At 35.6% G+C, this 24,312-nt stretch overlaps 1 protein-coding gene across 1 annotated transcript in view; it reads left to right on the forward strand.

The window, feature by feature from the left end:
- lrp1bb (low density lipoprotein receptor-related protein 1Bb) overlaps nucleotides 1-24,312 on the forward strand; it is a 302,189-nt gene that overhangs the window by 50,150 nt on the left and 227,727 nt on the right. The window lies entirely within an intron of this gene.

The following is a 24,312-nucleotide window of genomic DNA, read 5'->3' on the forward strand; positions in this document are numbered from 1 at the left end:
TATTGCTTTTTTTTTTCTTTTTTTTTTTGTAAAATGAACCATTTTACAGAATTGCGACCAAGTGATTGGTAGTACAGTACATCCTCATGACCTCCTTCAAGACTCAACCATTGGTTATCATAATGATTGGTTATCAGTTTTCCCTCCATACTAGACTAGAACGCCAAAGAGTAGCTGCCACCAAGCTGGCGTGGTAGCCGTCCCACCTGTAGCCATTGCCAGCCTGAGCTGCCATCTGACGGGCCTGGCACTGCCCCTCTCCCCTCTCAAACCCAGTTAAACCCATAGTGTCTGTGCCATCGCAACACTGTCCTCGAAGTGTACAGCCATCTGGGCCTGTACAGCCGCTTTAGGGGAGAAACATCAATTTCGATGTCTGCCTCTGAACTTTGGCGTTTTCCACCTTTGAATGAATGTAATCAGAAAGTCCTTAGTGTACTTCTGATCTTACTTTGAATTGATGCACACAATTGATGTTATTATTAGAAATTCTATCTATCTATCTATCTATCTATCTATCTATCTATCTATCTATCTATCTATCTATCTATCTATCTATCTATCTATCTATCTATCGTTCTATCGTTCTATCTATCTATCGTTCTATCTATCGTTCTATCTATCATGCTGTCGTTCCTTCTGTAATTTTGATCATTCTGTTGAATGTCGTTCTTTGTCTATCTGTCAGTCAAACGTTCTTTCTATTGTTTTATCTATCGTTCTATCTAGACCATTCTGTCATTCTATCATTCTATTTATTGTTGTGGGGTTCCATCATTACATCTGTCCTCCTTCCATTCTAACGTTCTATCTATCGTTCTTTGTCTTTCTGTCGATTGTTCTTTGTCTATCTATCTGTTGATCGATTGATCTATGTACAGTATATTTTCATTGTTCTACCTATCATTTTATCTATAGTTCAATCAATTATTCTAGCTATCATTCTATGACACAATTTCAATGTTTTTGAGCATTACACACTATTAAGTTCTTGTTGGTATTTTCCCATTTTTAAATGTAATGCGTACGCCACTTTTCGCGATCCCAAAGAATACTAATCATGGTTCAGCCCCATACTTTTTTTTTTCTTGTTGAATATCATGTAGGGCTGCACGATACTGGGAAAATATGCGATATTGTTGTTGAGTATTGCGATAACGATATTTCTTGCGATATTACATTTCCCTAGAGAAATGCTATGTTTATTACGTTTATTTTTTTATCATTTATATATGTAATGATCATACTAAAATAAACAGGTAACAGTTAGGCTAATAGATATTCTTCTGATCTTCAGAAGAATATCTCAGTTTTTTCATAAGGAGTTAACGTTACACATGCAACACTTTGATTAATGGTTGTCTGTGAGACTCTGTTATTGTTACTTGGCATTTCGTTAGAAGTTTTGGTAGATTTAGGCTTACACTTTTTGAAGTCTTCATATAGCTTCCTGAGGTTGCGTTCCAGATGACTCTGGAGATTAGTTTCCTCTCGACGTGGCCAAAATTTTTCGCCATGATGACTTGGTGATACCGTCACTTATGTTCACATATCACGTTTTTTGCGCGTGCAAATTCGTTATTTCAAATGCAGGCGCGCGGTAAGCGCGCTCAAAATGGAAGCACATTTTTCCAGGCCCGCCTATGCCGCGACAAGATGAGAACATCTCAACTTTACAGAATTCCGCAAGCTCACGCAGGTCATGGTTGCATAGCAACGACAGACACAAGCGCTTGTGGAAAGAAGGAGATAGCGGCGCGGCCGCGCTTTCCATGCGTTTTTAGAAGCGATATGTGAACGGCCCCTTATACAGTACCTGCATTTATGACACGTCTTCTCTATTGAAGCCAAAATATTACCATATTTTAGATGTACAGTTATCTTTAGGCACAGGTTCTTCGCTGTTGTCATTTTCCTCGCTTGTCTCTACTCCCGCCATTAGTTTTTAATTTTCTGCTCTGAGCCACTAGGTTCCCCTTTGGGCCCCATCTAGCCAATAGCATAATAGCACCTACTGGGGAGACGGGTATAAAGATAGTAAGGCCCCATTTGATTGGTTGAATTTGGATAAACAACTTATGCATGCATGAACAAATCACACAAATGCTTGGCACATAAAATAAATGCAATTTATCGCACCTCTCTGCGATACGGATATCGCATATACTATTATCACGATAACGATAATTTTTCGATATATTGTGCAGCCCCAATATCATGTTTCATTCTGAAATATGTCATCATATGGTGGAGAAGTGGATTGCAAACAGTGTTACGTGCTGTCTTCAAGCTGTACCACGCCATTGTTCACCACAAAAAGCCCTTTTTTAGGTTGTGGAAAACAGGAAAATATGACACATTAATGGCATCATTAAAGTTAATAGAGGAAAAAGTCTAATCTATGATTGGTAAACACATCACTGCCAGGCTCTGTGTACTATAATTGAAATGAGAGAGAATCATTCATAACAGCAGCATTTTACTTTTATTTCTCAGCATCCTGATAAGATCAGAGGAAGTGGTGGAAAAACCTGTTTGTTTCAGCCTCCTTTATCAATTTAATGTTCTGCAGTACTGAAATGTAGCAAATAATGTTTCTATAGTAATCTTTCAATGCTTTTAATATAAATGTTATGCTTCATACAGATATCATGCATTTTTTATGATTTTATATATATATATATATATATATATATATATATATATATATATATATATATATATATATATATATATATATATATATAAAATCATAAAAAATGCATGATATCTGTATATATATATATATATATATATATATATATATATATATATGATCATTGTTTTTTTTTCCTTGATTTATTTATAAGTTATTGCTTGAGTTGATCTCATAATTGCCCATACAATGCATTCAAATTTACATTAATTACATTTCAAGTCACACAGCAAGTCACTTTTCTGAATACCATATTCATGTAGCTTTTGATTGGCTGGTAATAAGAGGTTGATGATAATCTGAAGATATACATTTATCTGATTTCAATAGGAGAATTAATGTTGAATGTGATATTCTGAAGATTTTTCCGTATCATTGAGTAATGATGGGCTCTTTCATCTATATGGCAACTTTTTTTCATTGGATTAGTTGGTTGAGTTATTGTTTTTAAAACTTCTATTACGAATATATATATATATATATATATATATATATATATATATATATATATATATATATATATATATATATATATATATATATATATATATATTGCATTTGAGTATATTGAGGTTTTTTTTTCATCATGAAGCAGTGAGTAATATCATTGCAAAAAACATTCAGAATTGATCTTTTGCATTATTCAGAAGGTAATTTTATGGGTGTCACATTTATGAAAAGTGAAGTGTTCAGTTACTGACAAAGTCAGACTTCATCCATTAGCTTTTTAACATTCAGCTGAGCCATTTGTTCCCAGTTGAAAGTCATGCAAGTCGATCTTAAAATCATTCTGTTTTATGATTATCTCACCACTGATAGCTCATATCAGATTAAACGTAGGTGTCTGCATCTTACACTGATGGCGCCAAACAAGACATCCACAGAGAGACTTACATTAAGAGGTCTATTAAGAGTGTCAGGAAGCTTTGAATATGTGTGGTTGATTGTTACATGAAATTGTATACTGCCATTAAGGTTCTTGCAAGTGCATTGATACTCCATGATGGCAAAATGACAAAAATCTATTCAATATTCCAGTGAGATTCTAGTTTTGCATTTATTGTGTGTACATACATACGTGTGTGTGTGTGTGTGTGTGTGTGTGTGTGTGTATGTCTGTATGTATGTATGTATGTATGTATATATATATATATATATATATATATATATATATATATATATATATATATATATGTATATGTATGTATATGTGTGTGTGTGTATATATATATATATATATATATATATATATATATATATATATATATATATATGTGTGTGTGTGTGTATATGTATGTATGTATGTATGTATGTATACATACATATATATACTACACACTATACACACACACACACACACACACACACACACACACACACGTGTGTGTGTGTGTGTGTGTCTGTATAGTGTGTAGTATATATACACACACACATTTATTGTTGACCTCCTACCATTGACAATCGTTATTTTCTGAATGATAAGAACCTCTTTTCAATGATCATTTATTGACAGATAAAAAAATAAAAAAAAGTTTCAAATTGTATTTTGAAACATTTTTATCTGTAATTGGCATTTTCAGCACAAAATGATATCTAATCAATACACAAGTGTGGAAAGAGTCACCAATTATACCCAGGGTTCGTACGGGTGCTTGAAATCCTTGAAAGTGCTTGAATTTTGATGATGTGTTTTCAAGGTTTGAAAAGTGCTTGAATTTTGGATAAAATGCTTGAAAATGCTTGAATTTGTAACTGTATTTCTTTCACAAGAAATATCTTTCTGACGAAATAGTTCTTTATTAAACGGAGAAAAAAATTTAGCCCTTCAGAATCAGATACATATTGATTTGCGTTACGATGGCCAGAGCAAAAGTAGGCGGAGTTTTCATTTTAATTTCCGCGGTTGTTTGGATGCACCGTTTTTATTGGCCACGCAGCGGCAACAGTTGAACTATTTTAAACTTTGACCGCGGCGTGCGCGTGAGCTCGCTGAGCTCCGCTTTGGTCCGAGTCGCGCGGCGCAAGCCATTGAAATATATCGGTTTCATTTCATAGCGCAGCGCGGTCCGCGTCCTCTCTGAAAGGGCCGTTAGTGACAGAGTACTTGGTGTGATAATGTAATGTAAGTATTACATGTCCGTTATGTCACATTCATTTGCAGTTTGCATATGCAGTGAACATTGCCAAAATTACAGAAGTGTAACGTGCAACCTGCAAACGTTAGCCCAGTGCATAACAACAGTCGTTGATTGCTGAACTGAAATCAGTCAGTGTCATAAGTAGTATATTGTTACTGTAAGGTTTAGGATGGCCCTATGCAATATTTGCACTGCTCTATTCCAGTAAATGTTATGTAAAACGTAAAACGTTATGTCTTGGCAATGAAATACATTTATCAGGCAGGTTCCTGTGCACTCAGATATTGTTCAAACCTTGTCTATATCAAGAATGTGTCCCAAAACGGGAAGGCCTGTCAAATATTTCTGTTCAAATCCTAAGTCTTCATATTTGAAATTATTTCAGTTTTACAGCCTATAAATCACATTATCTGGTAAGCAATGTTTGAACATTAATATAATGAAAAGTATATTAATCATATGCTTTAGGCTATATACTTAGTGATACATTTTGAAGAATAAAACTTGTGATTGGCTTAAATATTAGGGCTGCACAATATATCAAAATATTGCAACTGTATATATTACAATATGCATAATTGCATATCGCAACGGCTTGCAATAACTGGGATCATGAACAAAATACAAAAAATCACTCACTGGTTTTGGCTGACTTTTGTAGCTTTAATAAGAATCAGTATATTTATAACTAAGCAGTGTTTATTTTTACATTTATTTGATTAATCAGTTTCTGTTGTTAAATAAACCTAATGTAGGATAACCTGAACCCCCTAAACCCCAGTGATGTTAAAATAACACTTCTTATGCTACAGTAAAACACTGATGTTCACTGTCTTGAAATTGTAGGGATATTTTCTTATCACAAAAAGAATGTGAAACATGTATGTGTAGGTTATATAATTTTAAAGATATTTTAAAGATAATTTAAGTTAATTTGACAGACACACTTTAAGCATTATTGTATTGCATATTGAATATTGCATTATTTAATGAGTTATCGCATATCTAATTTTTCTTCAATATCGTGCAGCCCTCTGCTATTATGAAACATTTGGCTGTTTATCTCTTTTGATGTGATAAAAACACTAAATAATAATTTTAACTATGTATTGGTATGTAATTTACGGTAGTGTAAGGTGCTGGAAAAAGCTTTAAAATGGACCTGGAAAGTGCTTGAAAAGTGCTTGAATTTGACCTTGGAAAAAGTGTACGAACCCTGTATACCAATTATATGGTCATTCTGCCACCCTTCCAGAGTTATGACTGGCATGGCTCACTGTCTCTCACTCTCTCTCTCTCTCTCTCTCTCTCTCTCTCTCTCTCTCTCTTTATCTGTCTTTCACCATTTCTTTGAGCAGCGTTCTCATGACAGCCATGTAGCTGAAGCTCTTTTTGTGGACGCTGCATGTGTGTTTGTGTAATATATAGGGCTTATGCGTCGGGCTGCAAGGGCTGTGAGTGTGAGGAGGAGATAGGAGAAAAAGAAAGGAGACCCACTGTTGGTGTCCTCCGCACCTCTACATGGAACTAACGGCTGCCTCGAGCTTAGCATTGGCATTTTCTTTATTGGCTCATGACGGATTTGGTAGGGATGTTGGGAATAGGCCTGGCAGACCTCAGTAAACACGTGGGGGTCAGCTGCATGATTTAGCAGTGATAAGAGCATTGGGAACGGCAGGATTAGTGAACAAGGAGGACGCCAATGAGACCAAGAACACTTGTCTGCTGAGATTTCTGCCTCAACTTCACACGTATAAATCTCTGGACTGCACTGATATATTGCCTCCAGGCCTGCATTGTTTACAACATGCTGGCTGTCCAAATGAGTTGTTTATGCCAAAGAAAGGAGGCAACAGCTATAAATCTGATGTGCAAGATGGGATGTTTGGGTTGGGTGGCACAAGGTTGCTACATGGTGCACACCTGTTGTGCTAAACCACGCAGATAGCCTGAGGTAGAAAAACGGTGGCGTCCGGCGGACATTCTATCATCTGCAGATGCTTGCGGAGGAAATTAGCTGTTATACATCAATAAGACAACATGAGCACAAACAGGATCACATTAGCAAGTTATTTTCATTATCATTAGCAGGCGTTGTCTTAGCGCAAACACATCTATTTGCATTGGTTGGCCGCTGTAAAGTTACTTTCGGTAGCGTTTGTCACCTTCGTACAAATCGAGCCTCTGATACTTTAATTACGCTGTCGCCTCCACCTGCGTAAATACCGCCTAAACCATCCAAGTACTGACGCTAACGATTGCTCATGGGTAGATCATTTCAGTAGGACGGCTAATAGGAAATGAAGCCTGACACATTTATTTACAATGGGGAAGCACAGTCTGTGGTTCCCATTAGCAATGTAAATATTTTTAGAGGACGTATTTAAATCAAAAGTAATTTCCTCAAGGAAATCTGAGCAGCATGTGCTAATTGGTTTGACTTTGAATGAGACAAAATGTTAAAGTTCCTGAGTGTGCAGTGAAGTATGTGTGTGCGCGTACAGCAGAAGTTTCATGCAAATGCAGCTTTCGAGTGCTTGTATAATCTCTCAGTTCTACAACTTTTCAGATCTAGCCTCCCGTAGTCGCACTTTTAGAGCTTCTCCCAAAGAACTCATTTTATTGCCAGGCCAGGAAATGGCTTGATATACTATCCAGAGGGAGACGTCTAATTTCAAAGACCATTTTTGAGAAGATTTGTAATAATGGCCTCTTGAGTATCTGACAAACATCAGTGAAATGGATTTGAACAGAATCTATCTATCTTTCTATCTATCGTTCTATCTATCGTTCTATCGTTCTATCTATCGTTCTATCGTTCTATCTATCGTTCTATCAGTCCATCCGTCCATCACTCCCTCGATTGCTTAATCCGTATATCTATTGTGTAGCTATAGACTAGTGTAGCTAACTATTTTTTTCTGTAAGGTATCTTGACCCGTAGTTTAATACTTTCAACTATATTTATCTTGCCCCAAGTTATAGTTTCAAATTAATTTCCCCTATACTGGTCATTCAGCTGTTACATAGTGCAGGGCTCCAGACTAATTTTTTTTTTACTAGGAGCGCTGTAGCCCCTGACTGAAAATTTTAGGAGCACAAGCAGAAAATTTAGGGGCACACCTTAAATCAGCTTGTTCACATTTTGCCCCACAATAACTGTATTACTGATAAATGCTTTAAAAATAAATAGACTTAACATACAGAAATTACAATGTGCAGTTTTATTTTAAGTTCACAGGGCTCCAAACTAACATTTGAGGGCAGCAGCACTGGAGCCAAGTATTTGGTAGCACTGCGGGGCTGACAATAAAGCACTGAACTTTAATTATTATTATTCATAATGTCTTAAGGTTAATTCAAAAGTAAAACGAGTTAAAACAAGGGATATTAGGGAGTCTGGAGCTCTGATAGTAAAAGCTGTGATATCACACCAGTTTTGCATAAAGAATCCTTACCTTTATTGCGTTGCATGTATGCATAGTGACTTTTTTGTGTGTGTTGGTGGTGTTTTCCAGCTGAATATCCCCTTGAGGTTCAATAAAGTATTTCAGTCTTTCTTTCTATCCAAACTTGGCAGACGGAGTTTCATTCATCCAGATGGAGAGAGAGAGAGAGAGAGAGAGGGGTGGGCCCAGCAGATGGTGGACTTAAGTGGTGGGGAACGGATGGGTTTTATAATAGTACAGGTGAAGGAGAGAGCATACTCAGAATTCACTTCACTCTAAGAAAAGTCTTGTAAGAAAATGTGTGCCATCTTACAGTTTTCTTTATTTTTTTATTCGCATTGGTACTATTTTCACAAGGTGTACATTTTCAAAACTCTTAGTACAAAAATACAAACTGATCACACGCATTTCACAGGTAGTCATTCTTTCAAAACCTGATCCCATGATTTCATTACAGTTATACACATTTCAGTCCACATAATCATTGTTTCAAACACAAGATTATTGTAATATGTAATGAGAACATTTGGTTTAATCACCGAAACACAACAGTATGATCTTCTTTCAATTTAGTACTTTTAACAATCAGTTCATGCAAACAATGCAAGAAACATGTTTCAAATCAGCCTTGTTGCTGAAATAATTACAGCAATACAGGCTACAGTTTAGAAACATTAGAAAATACTTACATTACCTATCTTATGTAATTGAATTCATAATGTTTGTAATATTATCTATCTTGTGTGTTATTATCAAAAGGTGTGATGAAGTTATGAAACTGGCATGAGGTTTTGTGCTAGAACAGAGTTTGCTGACAATACAGTAAATGTTCTCACTGTGCCATATGACTGAATATATACTGTAGTTGACCTTTACAGATGAAGGGTGAGTTACAGTAATATGACTCGATCATGTTAAACTGTTTACAGTATCACATGTCATACATACTAATGTAAAATGCTGTGTTTGATGCCATCTGTCTTCCTTTTACTGATCTCTGATCAATCTGATGTTATAGAGTCATTGACTGTTTCCTCTCCCTTGGACTCTATCCCGCTATATGTTCACAAATTGCACATTTCTCTGTCTCTCTCTCTCTCTCTCTCTCTCTCTCTCTCTCTCTCTCTCTCTCACACACACACACACACACACACACAGCGTGTGCACACACTTTGAACATGGGGTGGTTATTATCTATAAATCACTTATGTAAAAGAATTCATTACATTTGGTTATACATATCGGAAATTGCAAACAAGTTATATAGAAACTGGCTATAGAATCAGTATCTATAGAGATCTATAGGTGTACCAAATGATTCACTGATTAACCATTAAACCATTAGTTCGATTAAATAATAGACAAATGTATTAAACTGAACAAGAAGAGATGCAAATCAAAAGTTTGATAGTAAGAGCTTTATGAAAGGCAGTTACTGTGATTGAATCATTTATATAGATGAAACACTTATTTTGTGTTGTGAAAAGGATACTTTGTGATTTTGTGTATTGTACTAACACAATTGAAAACATGCTGAAATTTTTGAAAAAAAGTGCATTATCTGTTGTGATATTAGCACTAAGAGTTTTGAAAATGTACACCTTACTTGTGAAAATAGCACCAAAGCAAATAAAAAAATATGAAAGAATTTCAATTGGTTTTTCACAGGTGTTTTACCCATATTTTGAGTTACGCTTTGCATTGTATTATGTTTAAGGGGTTGAAGAACATGTCCATAAACTTAATGGAAAAAGGCACTGGTCATTTTCTGCAAGGACATTATCAATTTTTCTCTGTTTTTTTTCTATTACAGTGTTGAAGGGAGACTAGGTATATGCCATAAGTCACATATACACGTGTATAACATTACTGTAATTATAATATCTGAGGCTAGGGCTAGGCTTGGTTTTGTCACAGTTATCTGGACTTATTTATCTTTAGTTTCACTTTTAATGGACTTTCAGTTTGTTGTAATTCATCACATGTGTTCCTTTGTTTGATTTTCCCGCTATTCATCAGTTGTCATGGACACTCATCAGATCATCACACCTGTTCGTCATCTCCTCATTATCACATTATCAGTTCCTCACCTTCACTCTGTTGTTGTTTGTGTGGGCATGTTGCACACACTGTAACTTTCTCTTCGTCGTTGTGGATTACCTGAGTTTGCTTTCATTAAAGAACCGTTTTGTTTATAGAACCCTTTTTTTAACTCTCCTTCGTCTTCATCATCTTCATCCTTGTGACCGGTTTACATTTTTTCATTAATTTTTTAACCTAACGTTTAGGTTTGTCCATATTTGACCCAAATATGTGAAACAACCCAGCATTTTTTATAGTGCATGTTGTAATTTTCAGCAACTATAATATACTTCATACACTATAATTATTATGGGTGTAACAATACATGGTTATGTATTGATGCATCGATCAAACGTCTAACGATACGATGGATCAATGCCACACGTAAAATATCGATATGAGGTACCTTTATTTTGACACTCTCCACATCCTTACGCAACGCCCGTCTAAGCATTTATCGACAAAGCGTGCATTTTCGTTTACCATACTGTCTGCCGGTGTGTCTATGTAACGTTAATCTCCTCAGCTGAAATAGATGCCTGACAAGATTGACTGAACCTTAAAAAAGTTTATTACAAAAGCTGGTATTGTCCGCTGTCAAGGCATCGCGAGTTCATGTTTTACAACAGAAACCGACAAGCACCCTTGTTGTTTGTGAACACAACCTGATAAGTCCTTTTTTAGAGAATCAGGTCAGGTGACAAGACTACTAGTCACTTAGAAAAGACGCACTTGCTGAGGGGTGTTTCGTCAAAGTTGACAAAGTGATCGAGGATGGATAATTTCAACGAACTTGATGAACCCTTGATATCTTCTTCGGGGAATAAAAGCTGAAACTTTTTCACGGAGCCTTGCTAAAGCAGCACGTTACAGTGGCGAGGGAAAAGCTTCCTGTATTGCGTGCAATAACAAAAAAAAATTTTTTCAGGCGTCTATGTCAGCTGAGGAGATTAACGTTACAAAGATTAACAAGTATTTTATTATATATCATAGCAATTACTTGGTTTTGTTTAACTCTGAAAGAGGAAATGTGGAGTTATCTGCTTTTGCCAAAAAATGACTGTTGGAGTTATATGCTTTTGCTAAAAACTTTTAATATATGAAAAAACTATTTCAATGAACTTTAATTTTGTAACTTACCTATATTTTTTGAGTTATGATTACTTAAGTATCTGTTAAAAGTTAACTGTTTTTGCAAATTAACTCTTCTGTTGTAAATGTCCCAATTGGGAGAGGGTGTGCAATTTTCAAAGAGTTTAATAAACATTCATGTTATACATTTTGGTTGCATTTGTGAGATTTTTTTTTTTCTGTGACACATTATGTGACGCATAATGACGCATTATATTGTACCAATAGATATTCATCTTTATACCACTATTGTGCCTGTTATGTGCTATTAACTGGTTTTGTAAACTTGGCACATAATATCTAAATATCGATAAATCAATCGATATAGCCCTGAATCAAATCGTACCACAGAATTTTTTGAGGTGTCGGCAAATAGCGTATCGCTGGCTGATAGAATCAATATCATATCATATTGTGATGAACTGTCCAATTTACACCACTAATAATTATGATTATATACTATAACTATATTCCCTGTTACCATGGTATAAAGTTAGTCATACTGGTATGTATGAATTTAGTCATAACACCCACTCCTAACTGATACTGGCAATAGGTTAAGCAAGTAGTCATTACTGTGATTATGGTGTGGTTTAACCAACTTAAGTTATGCTATTGAATAACCACGGCTTTGAAACAAGTCTCAAAGACTTTAAGATAAATACCATTTCAATCTAATCTGAATCTCCAGAGTATTTTTAACATTTGTATTGATATCCTACTTAGCAGAATATTACATGCCTTACACTGGCCATCGAATCAGTTGCGAATCACTGGGCTTTCATTGGGGGCCCTTGCAATTAAGGGTTGTAATTGCTAAATTAACATGTATTATTAATATTTCAACTGAGGTTTGATTAATGGACTGCAGTTTAAATATGTGCCCTTCCATCACTGAACTCGGTAATTAGTTGCCTGGAAGAAGTATGAGGGAGCGATGTGGAGTTTAAATGTATGAGTGAACATCAGTGATATTTCTAAGGCGGGAAGAGTGACCAGACAAATGCGTCACGGGCAGAGATTAATATTTCAAAAGTTTCTGGGAAATTTCCCTAGAAGTTTGGTAAATTGATTAATACAGTCTTTTATCTTCAGACACAGAAAAGCAATGCGAGGCCTATGGATGCGTTAAAGAAAAGTTGTGTGCTGAGAAATCTGAAATGGGATCAATAATATGAGATACTGTAAAGTCAATATTTCCTTCAAGTCAGTATTGGCAGGTCATCTTGGTAAATGACTCTAATTTGACACAACATTTCGAGTAGGACTCTTCTAAATTGTTTCTTGAAAAAAAATGTATGCATATTACTTTGACCAGATCTGAGATTTAGATGAAAATTATAATAATCGAGCAGCCGAATACCTTTGTGTAATTTTTCAGACTATGTTAAAGTATAGTCCACCAAAAATGTTTAAGTGCTCTTCTGAACACCAGACATTTATGACAAAAGCCTCTGTTCTTAAAAGTTCTTGAAACCTAGCATTTTATTTCTGCTAATTTGATGCTTTTGTTAAAATATTTAAATTAAAGCAAGGTGAACTTGAATGACATAATTTATGTGTCCAAAAATGCATTTAGTGGACAAGGCAGGAATTTAGCATTAGAACACACAGGTATTTTACTGCCCTCACAGTAAGTCATGCAGTAAAAATTTACAGCAGTCCTCAGTTCAATGCTGTTAAAAAGACCAATTGAAAATGAACTACCATTTTTGGTAGTTTATTTATTTTTCTTCTATCATCAGTGGCTGGAGTGGGCACCAGTGACAAGTTGGCACACTTCATATCCTCTAGATGAGAAGACATGAAAAAAAAAAACATGGTCGTGGTATAGTTTTTGTTTAGCATAGAGGACCCAGGTTCAAATCCCAACTTAATATATGCTTTTTAATAAACCAAGCAACATTTAAACCATAAACCAGGAAACAATCACTGTTTCCACAAAAATATTAAGCACCAAATCAGCATATTTTCTGAAGTATCATAGAAAAATTCTGCTTTGCCATCACAGGATTAAATTACATTAAAAAATATATTATTAGAAAAACTGAAAACCTTTTTTACAGTGTTTTGATTCAAATAAATGCTGCTTTGTTGAGCATAAGAGACTACTTTCAAACACACAAATCTTAGTGACCCCAAACTTTTGTATCGGCCGAAAAGATTTGCTTATTGCTAACTCTAAACGGCACTTGACAGCCAGTGATATACCATGCATTTTTGCTTCGAGAAAAAAGCATTTTGTTTATTGGGTAGTGTAATTCAAGGATATATCAAAGCTCCACTTTTCTATACAGTATGTTGCATTGACAACCTTTGGAAATTCACTTAATGTCTTGCCCATTCCTTGATGGCTTTAGCATGACATACGCTCAACGCACAACAGAGCTCATGAATGAGTGCCCCCACTTCATAAAGCATCAGTTGTGATTTGGGCTTGTTTGTTGTGCACATTGTAATTAGCTGAGGCCATGAAGGGCACAGGCAGACGGAGGGACATCACTTGATTACGCCCATTAATCATGTCTCAGCGAGACAACCGTAGGAGGATTTGGGAGCTGAAATGGACTGTGTCATTTTCTTAATGCTCCATTTCAGCTTCAGCTTTCGCCTTCAAACCTCCGCCTACAAAAAACTCCTTGCTTATGCTCCACAAAACCGTCTGCTGAGTCATATCTATCACAGAAGTGGCCCTTTACCCAATACTTGTCACATAAATTCTACAGCGGACTTTTCCAACACCTCATGTCCTTAAAGTGTATGCCTGCAATTTGGTGTATAATTTGGAGTTGATGGGGCCTTTTTATTTATTTATTTTTTTATACAGCAAAATAATGCACTACTTCCATTGTAAGAAAAAGGGCATAAACCTGCATCTCTCAAACTCGCCCTGAGAGAACGCCGAAAGCCTTTTGGCGCCATAAGGCGTATTTCTCTTCTAAGGGGTTCAGGTTTTTTTTCTCACTTCTTCCATTAGTCTACATTCAGAGTGAATGTGAAAGCAATGCCTGACATAACAGAGCTAAAGAGGTGTGATGCTGGAGTTTTTTTTACCGGAATTTAGAAAACAACAATCATAGCTTGCATGAGCAACACATTATGTTAGGTTCAAAATCAACATCTACATCCATTTACACATGGGTGACCCAAATTGGTATCACATTCGGGTCATATTTTCTCTCTGTCCTTTCTAGTCAGTTTTACATTATGCAGTCACATTAAGACTGTAATCCATTCGCTAAGAAGCTATTTTTGTTTTTGAAATAACTATTGGGAATCAAATAATGTAACAATTCTTTTTGATTCATCTTTGATGATAGGGAAACAGTTTTCATTCATTAACACTGCAAAGCTTGACATGAAATAATAGTAAAAAAAATCTTCTTTTTTTTTAAAGGGGACATATCATGAAAATCTAAACTGCGTTTAAAGGGTGGTCCGTGTACTTTTTCGTTCATTCATTATTCTATTTCGGAATGAAAGATGAAATTTAAAAAAGGGTGCAGCTTGGTTTTTTTTTTTTTAAGAAAAAAAGCAGAAATGGCTGTATTTTGTTTTCCAAATGTATTGTTGTCATCAAATAATAGTATTAGAAAATTGGACGACATTTCCGATCGTTTTTTAATTTGTAATATTTATTTGTACGTTTATTGTATTTCATTTGACTGATCCTATCTTTACCCGGAAGTAAATTACACCGTCGTGCGAAGTCATAGATATACACTCACCTAAAGTGTATAAAGATTATTAGGAACACCTGTTCAATTTCTCATTAATGCAATTATCTAATCAACCAATCACATGGCAGTTGCTTCAATGCATTTAGGGGTGTGGTCCTGGTCAAGACAATCTCCTGAACTCCAAACTGAATGTCAGAATGGGAAAGAAAGGTGATTTAAGCAATATTGAGCGTGGCATGGTTGTTGGTGCCAGTCTGAGTATTTCACAATCTGCTCAGTTACTGGGATTTTCACGCACAACCATTTCTAGGGTTTACAAAGAATGGTGTGAAAAGGGAAAAACATCCAGTATGCGGCAGTCCTGTGGGCGAAAATGCCTTGTTGATGCTAGAGGTCAGAGGAGAATGGGCCGACTGATTCAAGCTGATAGAAGAGCAACTTTGACTGAAATAACCACTCGTTACAACCGAGGTATGCAGCAAAGCATTTGTGAAGCCACAACACGCACAACCTTGAGGCGGATGGGCTACAACAGCAGAAGACCCCACCGGGTACCACTCATCTCCACTACAAATAGGAAAAAGAGGCTACAATTTGCACGAGCTCACCAAAATTGGACAGTTGAAGACTGGAAAAATGTTGCCTGGTCTGATGAGTCTCGATTTCTGTTGAGACATTCAGATGGTAGAGTCAAAAATCTTTCTTTTTAGTAAACTCTGTGTACACAAACAATGTTCTCAATGCTCGAGTTCATGTGTAAAATCCCTGATGATACTTCGAGCAAAGTTTCATGTTGTATCGAGCCTTCTTAGTGTTTTAAAAATACCGATTTTTGATGCTATCATAGAAGTGCCCCATGCACTTCCATTCACAAGGCATTTTAACCTAAAACGAAAATACGGTCAAACTTAAAAGTGGCGTTTCCATTCTAATTAAGCTTTTAAACGAAAGTTTGCCTCGTGTAGATTAACAAAAAGAGCCTAGGTTGCATTTTGGCGAGAGTTACCCTTTAAGGCGAGACACGACAGGCAAAAACATCGATTTTTCATGCAGTGGTTAGTTTTGAGATTTTGGGCTAGTTTATGCCTTCAATATGTGTTTTTTCAAGCTGCCATAAAGAAAACGTTGAAAATATACATTAAGATGTTTATTTTATTACATTTTGTTTACTTGCGGCAGTAAGTTTCTCCCTAATTTACCAAGAAGTTAGAATTCCAACGCGACACGCCGAGTTCCGTCTATTAAGTCTGTCATGACCGGTATCGTTGTAAAGCTCTGAGTCTCCTGCAAAATGCTATGTAACCCAAATATGGGCATTTCCTTTCTATCAGTAATCAATCGTGAATGTCCAAAGGGGGATTTAAAGCTAAAGACAAAATCTCATTTAGAGCTATTTAAATCTTTAACTGCCGTTTTCTCAAAATGAGTTTTTTGTCATTCTCCAGTACAAACATCTCAGCCTATGTAGCACCTATGTACACCAAACTTTCCAGTTATACACTTAGCAGTATTCTGAAGATATTTTCAGAGGGATTTGTTAATAAATCATTCCTGGCCTGATTTATGTGACATTTTAATTTAAAAAAAAAATGGTGAAATTTTTTTTTTTTCATCTTGTGTGTAAACAAACTGAAAAAATAATTTTGCACCTGGCTTTATCTAGGGCTGGACCCGAATATTCGAATATTCGTTCGGTGGGTTGGTATTCGCGCTTGAATAAGGCCGGCGACACACTGACTGCGTGGCATGAGCGTCTCAGCTGCGTGGACGTTTTTATTTCGGCTCCCATGTTAACAGGTTGGAGTTTGCACACTGCCTGCGTGAGACACGGTCTCAGGCGCGGCTCGAGCCACGCGGAAAACGCGTGCATGCTAGAAATAGAACCCACAAGTGTTTCAGCAACGGGAGTGTTTTTCTTTATTTAAATTTCGTTTTTCTTTATTTCAATTTCGTTTAATTTCTTATTTAAATTTCATTTAATTTCTTATTTAAATTTCGTTTTTCTTTATTTAAATTTCGTTTTTCTTTATTTAAATTTCGTTTTTCTTTATTTAAATCTACCCTTTACTGTGTCAGTAATTTGTTAGTCAGAAAAATATTAGACTACCTTAAAAATATTGCTTAATTTAACAGACCTGTGTCTGTGCGTTTTATATCACTAATGCAGTGTCCGTTCTCGGACGTGTTCTCTGCCCGCGTGAGGTGTGCCACTTCCCGCTCGCGCTGTTCTGTAGTTTACTAAAAGTGTATTAATTCTGAACGTGTCGCATCTCGCGTGTCCATCTATATTGCACCAAATGCGACAATGCACTCCCTTGTGAAGTCGATTGGATTAACGGTTCTCGAAATAATAAAAATGCAAATGGACATACAGACAAATCCTGCCTTTATTAGAGAGAAAAATATGTTCAGCACCGTCCATCCGAAGCTTCGAATATTCGATGTCCATTACTACCGAAGCTTCGAAGCTCAAAAAATGGTATTCGGACCAGCCCTAGTTTTATCATATGGTCAGATCTATCTACCGAAAATATATGCAAAATCGTGCATATTTAATGAGATAATGCCTAATTTGCATAATTAAACATAAAAATTTCTAAAACTTGTAATACATTTTTTTATACAGTACCAGTCAAAAGTTTGGAAACAGTACTATTTTTAATGTTTTTGAAAGAAGTCTCTTATGCTCATCAAGCCTGCAGTTAAAAAAACAAAAAACTAAAAAAAAACAGTAATATTATGAAATATTATTACAATTTAAAATAATGGTTCTCTTTTTTAATATACTTTAAAATGTAATTTATTTTTGTGATGCAAAGCTGAATTTTCATCAGCAAGTACTCCAGTCTTTGGTGTCTTATGATCCTTCAGAAATCATTCTAATATGATGATTTGATACTCAGTTATTATCAATGATGGAAACAGTTGTGCTGTTTAATATATTTTTTTGGAATACTTTTTTCAGGATTCATTGATGAGTAAAACGTTAACAGCATTTATTCATAAAAACAGCATTTATTCAAAATAAAAACATTTCTAACAATATAAATCGTTACCATCACCTTTTATCAATTTAACGCATCCTTGTTGAATTAAAGTACTAATTTCTTTAAAAAAAAATAGTTATTGTTCCCAAACTTTTGAACAGTAGTGTATATTGTTACAAAAGATTTCTATTCTAAATAAATACAGTTCTTTTTAACTTTTTATTCATCAAATAATCCTGAAAAAAGTATCTCAGGTTATAAAAAAAAATATTAAGCAGCACAACTGTTTCCAACATTGATCATAAATCAGCATATTAGAATGATTTCTGAAGGATCATAAGACACCAAAGACTGGAGTACTTGCTGATGAAAATTCAGCTTTGCATCACAAAAATAAATTGCATTTTAAAGTATATTAAAAAAGAGAACCATTATTTTAAATTGTAATAATATTTCATAATATTACTGTTTTTTTTTTTTTTTTACTGCAGGCTTGATGAGCATAAGAGACTTCTTTCAAAAACATTAAAAATAGTACTGTTTCCAAACTTTTGACTGGTACTGTATATATACTTGTGTAAGTAATCAACTGAGGAAGTTTCATAGTGATATCTATGATTTTAAAATGTTACCCTATTCACCTGTAGTGTCTCGCCTTAAGTGCTGTAATTGGGTCCCTGGTGCATCTACTGTACCAACCCAGAAAACGTGAAAAGTGACAACCCAGTAACTTTAAGCATATAAAAAAACAAGCTGATAAGATTTCGCTCCCCTTCTGACATAGGAAGGGGATCTTATTATAATATTACCGCCCCTTAATCTGCACGTTTCCACCCACGGCACCGCCATTTGGTTTTCGCAAGTGACAACAGTGTAACCAGTTCTAACGCAATGCCAAAAGTTTGAGCAAAGCATGCAAACTGTTCTGTCGTTGGCTGCACAGACGAGCACAGGACACTATTTGACCCAAAAATGTCAGAGCTGTCTTATAAAGACCTCAGGGAACTGTCAACTTGTGTAAAAGTTAAACATGACAGTACATGCAAGTCGATGAGATGAATCAATGTAACTCCACAACTACATAAATGTATCCACTAACAATTCAGAAACGTCCTGGTGCAGTCGAAAAGTTGCAATCTCTTCCTGGGTCTCTCCATAAGCCTGCACTCCACTACTGGTTTTTTATGAGATTTTGGATGAGATTCGCTTGTTTTGTTATTGCTCGTATCCGAAGCTCGCGTCTGAATGGGGGCGGGGAGCAGCAGCTCATTTGCATTTAAAGGGGCACACACAAATACAGGGTTTTTGCAACCTATAATAAATTATCTGGGGGTAATTTGATCAGACATTTCACAGACACATTCTGGGGACACCATAGATTTATATTACATCTTGTGAAAAGGGGCATAATATGTCACCTTTAAACGGAACAGTTAAAAAAAAAAAACTTTAGATAAAATAAGAAAAGAAAAGAGAAGTTTATCATATTTGAAAAAGTATCATATTTGATACACCAGGCTTTTATGGCTTATATAGTATGATATAGACAGGGGTTAAAGTGGACCGGAACGGTCCGGAACTGCATTCTGGCACCTCAGATAAATAAATAAATAAATAGATTCATTAATATCAATGATAGCGCACTGGTAGGCTATTGTTAAAAAAAATGTTGAGTGCACCGTCAAATTGCAGCCAGCCTGGTGCTCCCTCTGAAGGAGTCCTTCCGCATCAAATCAAAATGTAATATCACAAACGCCTTCACAAACACGCTTCCCGACGTTATGTTCTCAGTCACGGTTCTCCTGTCTGATTTGAGTGCATCTACGCCGGTTCACGCATGCAGACAAAGTCCTTCCTCCCCTCCCCGCTGAACGCCAGCGATTACAAATGCGTGAAATGCACACAAGGTGGTTGAGTGCGGTAAAGTTAGTTTTAGGTTCAGTATTCGCATTACATTTGTCTTCCCTTTCCACTGTTCTATAGGGTCGGCAGTCTTACAAAGATAGCAATAGCAGGATTAGTTTTAACATAACCATTGTATATTGACATGAAATATTCATTCAAAATCACCTACGTCACGTGCGTTAATGCTGCATGTTTATACCTGAGAATGCTTTGACGCGTTTCCACAGCGCATGGTGCCTAAGGGAACATTGGCAATTCCACCAACTGCTGTAAACGTAGCCTATAGTTTGTATTATTTAAAATTACTTTTAACATTTAAAAACAGTCATCAAATTCAAATTCCAAAGCTTGTAGAAGGTTCCTATTGGTAATACTGACTTGGGCTACAGCTTCCCTGGTAGCCTTGAGTAAATTAACTTGTCTCAGAAAATGATTCATAAAACATATAAATATCAGTTGAGCCTATGTTTACTTTCTTCACTGACACAGACGAAAATGAAAAGACTATCAGTTAAAGTTCAGCTTTAGGAGGAGAAGAAATATGGCAGGATAAGGAGACTGAGAGAAAAATAAGGATGGAGATGAGGAGAGAGCAGGGATTGACAAATAATCTAATGCCCACTGACATGGTTTTAAAGTTATTTCTTATCCTTTTTTTTTCTTCTAAATTGCACATATGTAGGTCCGAGAAATCCAAATTTTCTTGGGGGAGCATGCCCCAAAACCCCACAAACTTTTTATGTTTTGTGAAAAACAAGGCTGTGTTCCATATTGTGGTGTTCAGCAATTTAAACATGGTATCGTCATCATATCAGTGTAGATGTAGGTGGACCAAAATAAAACCATTAAAATATCAAGTAAATAGGTATTGTGATACTTAGTGCCACAGTGACACTCTTGTCCCAAAAAGTAGTGCTATACCACAATACTCAATATGTTGTCCTTCAATATGATACGGTGAGTCATTTTTCCCTGTTGCACCTACACAAAGTTTAAGGGTTCCCCCACCTGCCAAATCCCACTTTAACCACTGGATATAGAAGAATACCAAGGTCATACTCAAAGAGAAAAAACAACATCTCAATGTTAGAGGCCCAAATTGAGAAAAAATACAAGATGAAAATCTGATAGCTTGTAATCAATTAAAACTTCATAACAGGATAAGACTACTTTCATAAAATGCATATACATTTTAGATTTCTCTTTATATCTCCCAATAATATGTCTTAGTAAGATGATATTTAAATGCTTATTTTCATGATCAAAGATATGTAGTTTTTGTTGTGGGGGCAAAACATAATGCAATGCAATACAATGATGGTTGAGAGATGTTCAAATAAACGTTCTTCAAAAGACTGATGTATTTTATTTGATGCATCTAAAAAATGACGTATTGATAATCAAGTAAACCTAAGATGCTTCAGTCCATTAAGTGTTCATCTTGAAATATTACTAACAATAATAAAAATAAAAATTATAATTACTATAAAAATTGGTGACATTGCCTGAATGTGGACAATTCTGCAATTATTTGAAAAGACCTTTTATTTGCTAAAAAGTTTTGATCATGTTGATAATTTAGAGGCTTTAGAAATGTGTGCATCAAATATGATACAGTAGGCTTTATAAGGTTAATATTTATAAATATTTATAATATGTATACATTTAATATTTAGTCATATGAACAACAGGTCAGTAACTACACTGATTTAAGTCTCAAAGTAAGTTTTAAGCTGTATGTGTTTGATTCACTCAAAATAATCGACTAATCAGAGTCAAATGTTTGGAAATGACTGCATTGTTGTCAGTACAATTTCATAAAATTCATTATTACACTGCTCTGTTTTGGGGTTAACATTTAGTAGCATGAATAATAGTGAAAGAAGTATTGTGTGAGTATTCATTATCATTTGATATATTTATTCATTTATTTCATAAAAAAAAAAAAAATATATATATATATATATATATATATATATATCTTATTCAGAACAGGTTCTTTTTTCCCAAGCCTACACTTCACCTTTAAAGAAACAACCTCTACTTTAGCGACACAGTTGAGACAATTAGAAATGCTTGACAAAACTCCATGTAGAAGCTATGAATTTCCTCTGTCCTTCTGTAACTATATGGTCACCTTGAATGTAGGTAGGCTGTCATGTGTTTGGTTTCTTTTCTTTTTTTAGCAGGCTTTTGACATGCAGGAGACAGACTCAATGTCTCAACATGGCAATGAGCCTCACAAGTGAATTACTCCTTGCACATTAATCAGTAATACTCCACGCGGTGTACCTCTAAACATTTCTTACACATGATATTTCAACATAGCTTGTCAGAAGCACTGTCAGTTATCGTTTTAATTAGGCTTCTAATTGTTCACTGTGTCTTATCTGTATGGTCCATACTATATCTCGGAGCAGGCGGGGGCAGCGGTGGACACTCTACGCATGAATCCAGCAGCAGGTCTGAGATTATTAATTGAGAGCATCAATAACGGCGAGCTTTGTTCTTCTTTGCCCTGAAGAGCACATTCATCATATGAGGTCAGTGCAGTCAGGCCGGGGAAAATGGGACAGCTTTGGCCACTAGGAGCCCAGATTCACTCCACAGTAAATCTCGCTGGCCTCGCGGCACTGACAAAGTGCCATAGCAGCTGAGACGCTTGGTGTGAGATTACTAAAGCATGTTTCTGCCCGTGGTCGTGTGCTGGGGATGATAAATCCAACCTGGTATTTGGCTCACTTGAATGAAGAACTGATGCTAGATACATAGAATTGGCTTTGACAAGCTTGATTGGGGTGACTGGATGTCCCTGTTTTGGGGGGAAATTCCTGAGAAATCAGGGCTCTGAACCGGTTCAAGGAACGAAAACAAAAACCGTAAACGAACGAAATTTTAACAGGAACATAAACGAAAACGAAATCAAGTTTAAACATTCTGAATAGAATTGTTAACCGGTTAATAACGTTATCTTATTGTTCTGTTTAAGATTTTATTTTGGCAGTCAACCAATCATGAATTCAAATAGTACAGCCTATGCAAATGTAGTCTCGCGTAGCCATACCTTGATTGGCCAAGGACCGGTCAAGAGGATGTTTGACTAACATGTAACACAACCAATCACAGTTAGTTTTGTTCTGCGTCATGTTTAGGGGAGTGAAAATAAAAAAGTCGATGTCCCAATGATAACAGACTGGCGTCACGCGTGCGTCTAATAAATTGTTCATTCAAGAAACTTTTTTTTTCACACAACAGGACCATTTTTTTATTGAAAAAGTGAAGATGTGAAGGTAATTAAAAACTGTGAATACGGTAACTTAAAAAAAAGTGGCCAGTCACCTAAAATAGATACCTTACTTTATTCATTTGTATGATGATTCAAAAGCTCATAGACATGTTATGTGTCCAGTACTCACTTCATACAAATCAGAAGTTCTTTCTATCTGCTTTGATCTCATCTGTAAATACATGAGCTTGTGCTTCTTTTGCTGTTTTGTTTTTATCGGTTTTATCTCTAGCCTTTGAAGGGTTTTTTCTTTTAAATGCTTCAAAATTGAACTGGATTTTTTCTTTATGATTGGTTTGTGCATGTTCAATTCATGCACCATCAGTACACATTTAATAAATACCATAAAATAAATAAATTAAATAGCAGCTGTACAGTTGAGCCTAGAGTACTGAATCATGTGACTAGAGCATCATGGGGTGTGTTTGTCTGAAAAGACAGCTGTAGTGGACGTGGAGGAATTGTTTAAATGTCTCGATAGACCAGAATGCTTTATGAACTAGATTGAAAAGGTAATGACCAAGCGTGGAGGGGCTCACATGTGATGTTTTGTGGTGGTTTTACAGACAATCACATGCACAGACTTTGAGGATACAAAACCTTTTTTGGCCTTTTTCAATGTAGAATAATTTAGAATAATTTGCAGTAAACAGTTTCAAAACCAAGAACAAAGAAACCACTTACAAGCAATAGAACAAAGTGTAAACAGTGCTTGAAGTTTTTCAGGTATCTAACAGTGGCTTATCAAGTGTTTTTATTATTGAATGAATTATGTTTGTTTTTGATAGAACAATTCTCTCGCCTCTTCCCTAGTTTTGGATATTTATTTATTTCAGTGCATTTTGAGAGATTTGTTTAGGAGAAAACAATTAAAAGGCAAGGCAAGGCAAGTTTATTTATGTAGCACATTTCATACACAATGGCAATTCAAAGTGCTTTACATAGAAGAAATTAAAATA

The sequence above is a fragment of the Abramis brama genome (genome assembly GCF_963993115.1).
Source record: "Abramis brama genome assembly, chromosome: 8".
Classification (NCBI taxonomy): Eukaryota; Metazoa; Chordata; class Actinopteri; order Cypriniformes; family Leuciscidae; genus Abramis; species Abramis brama.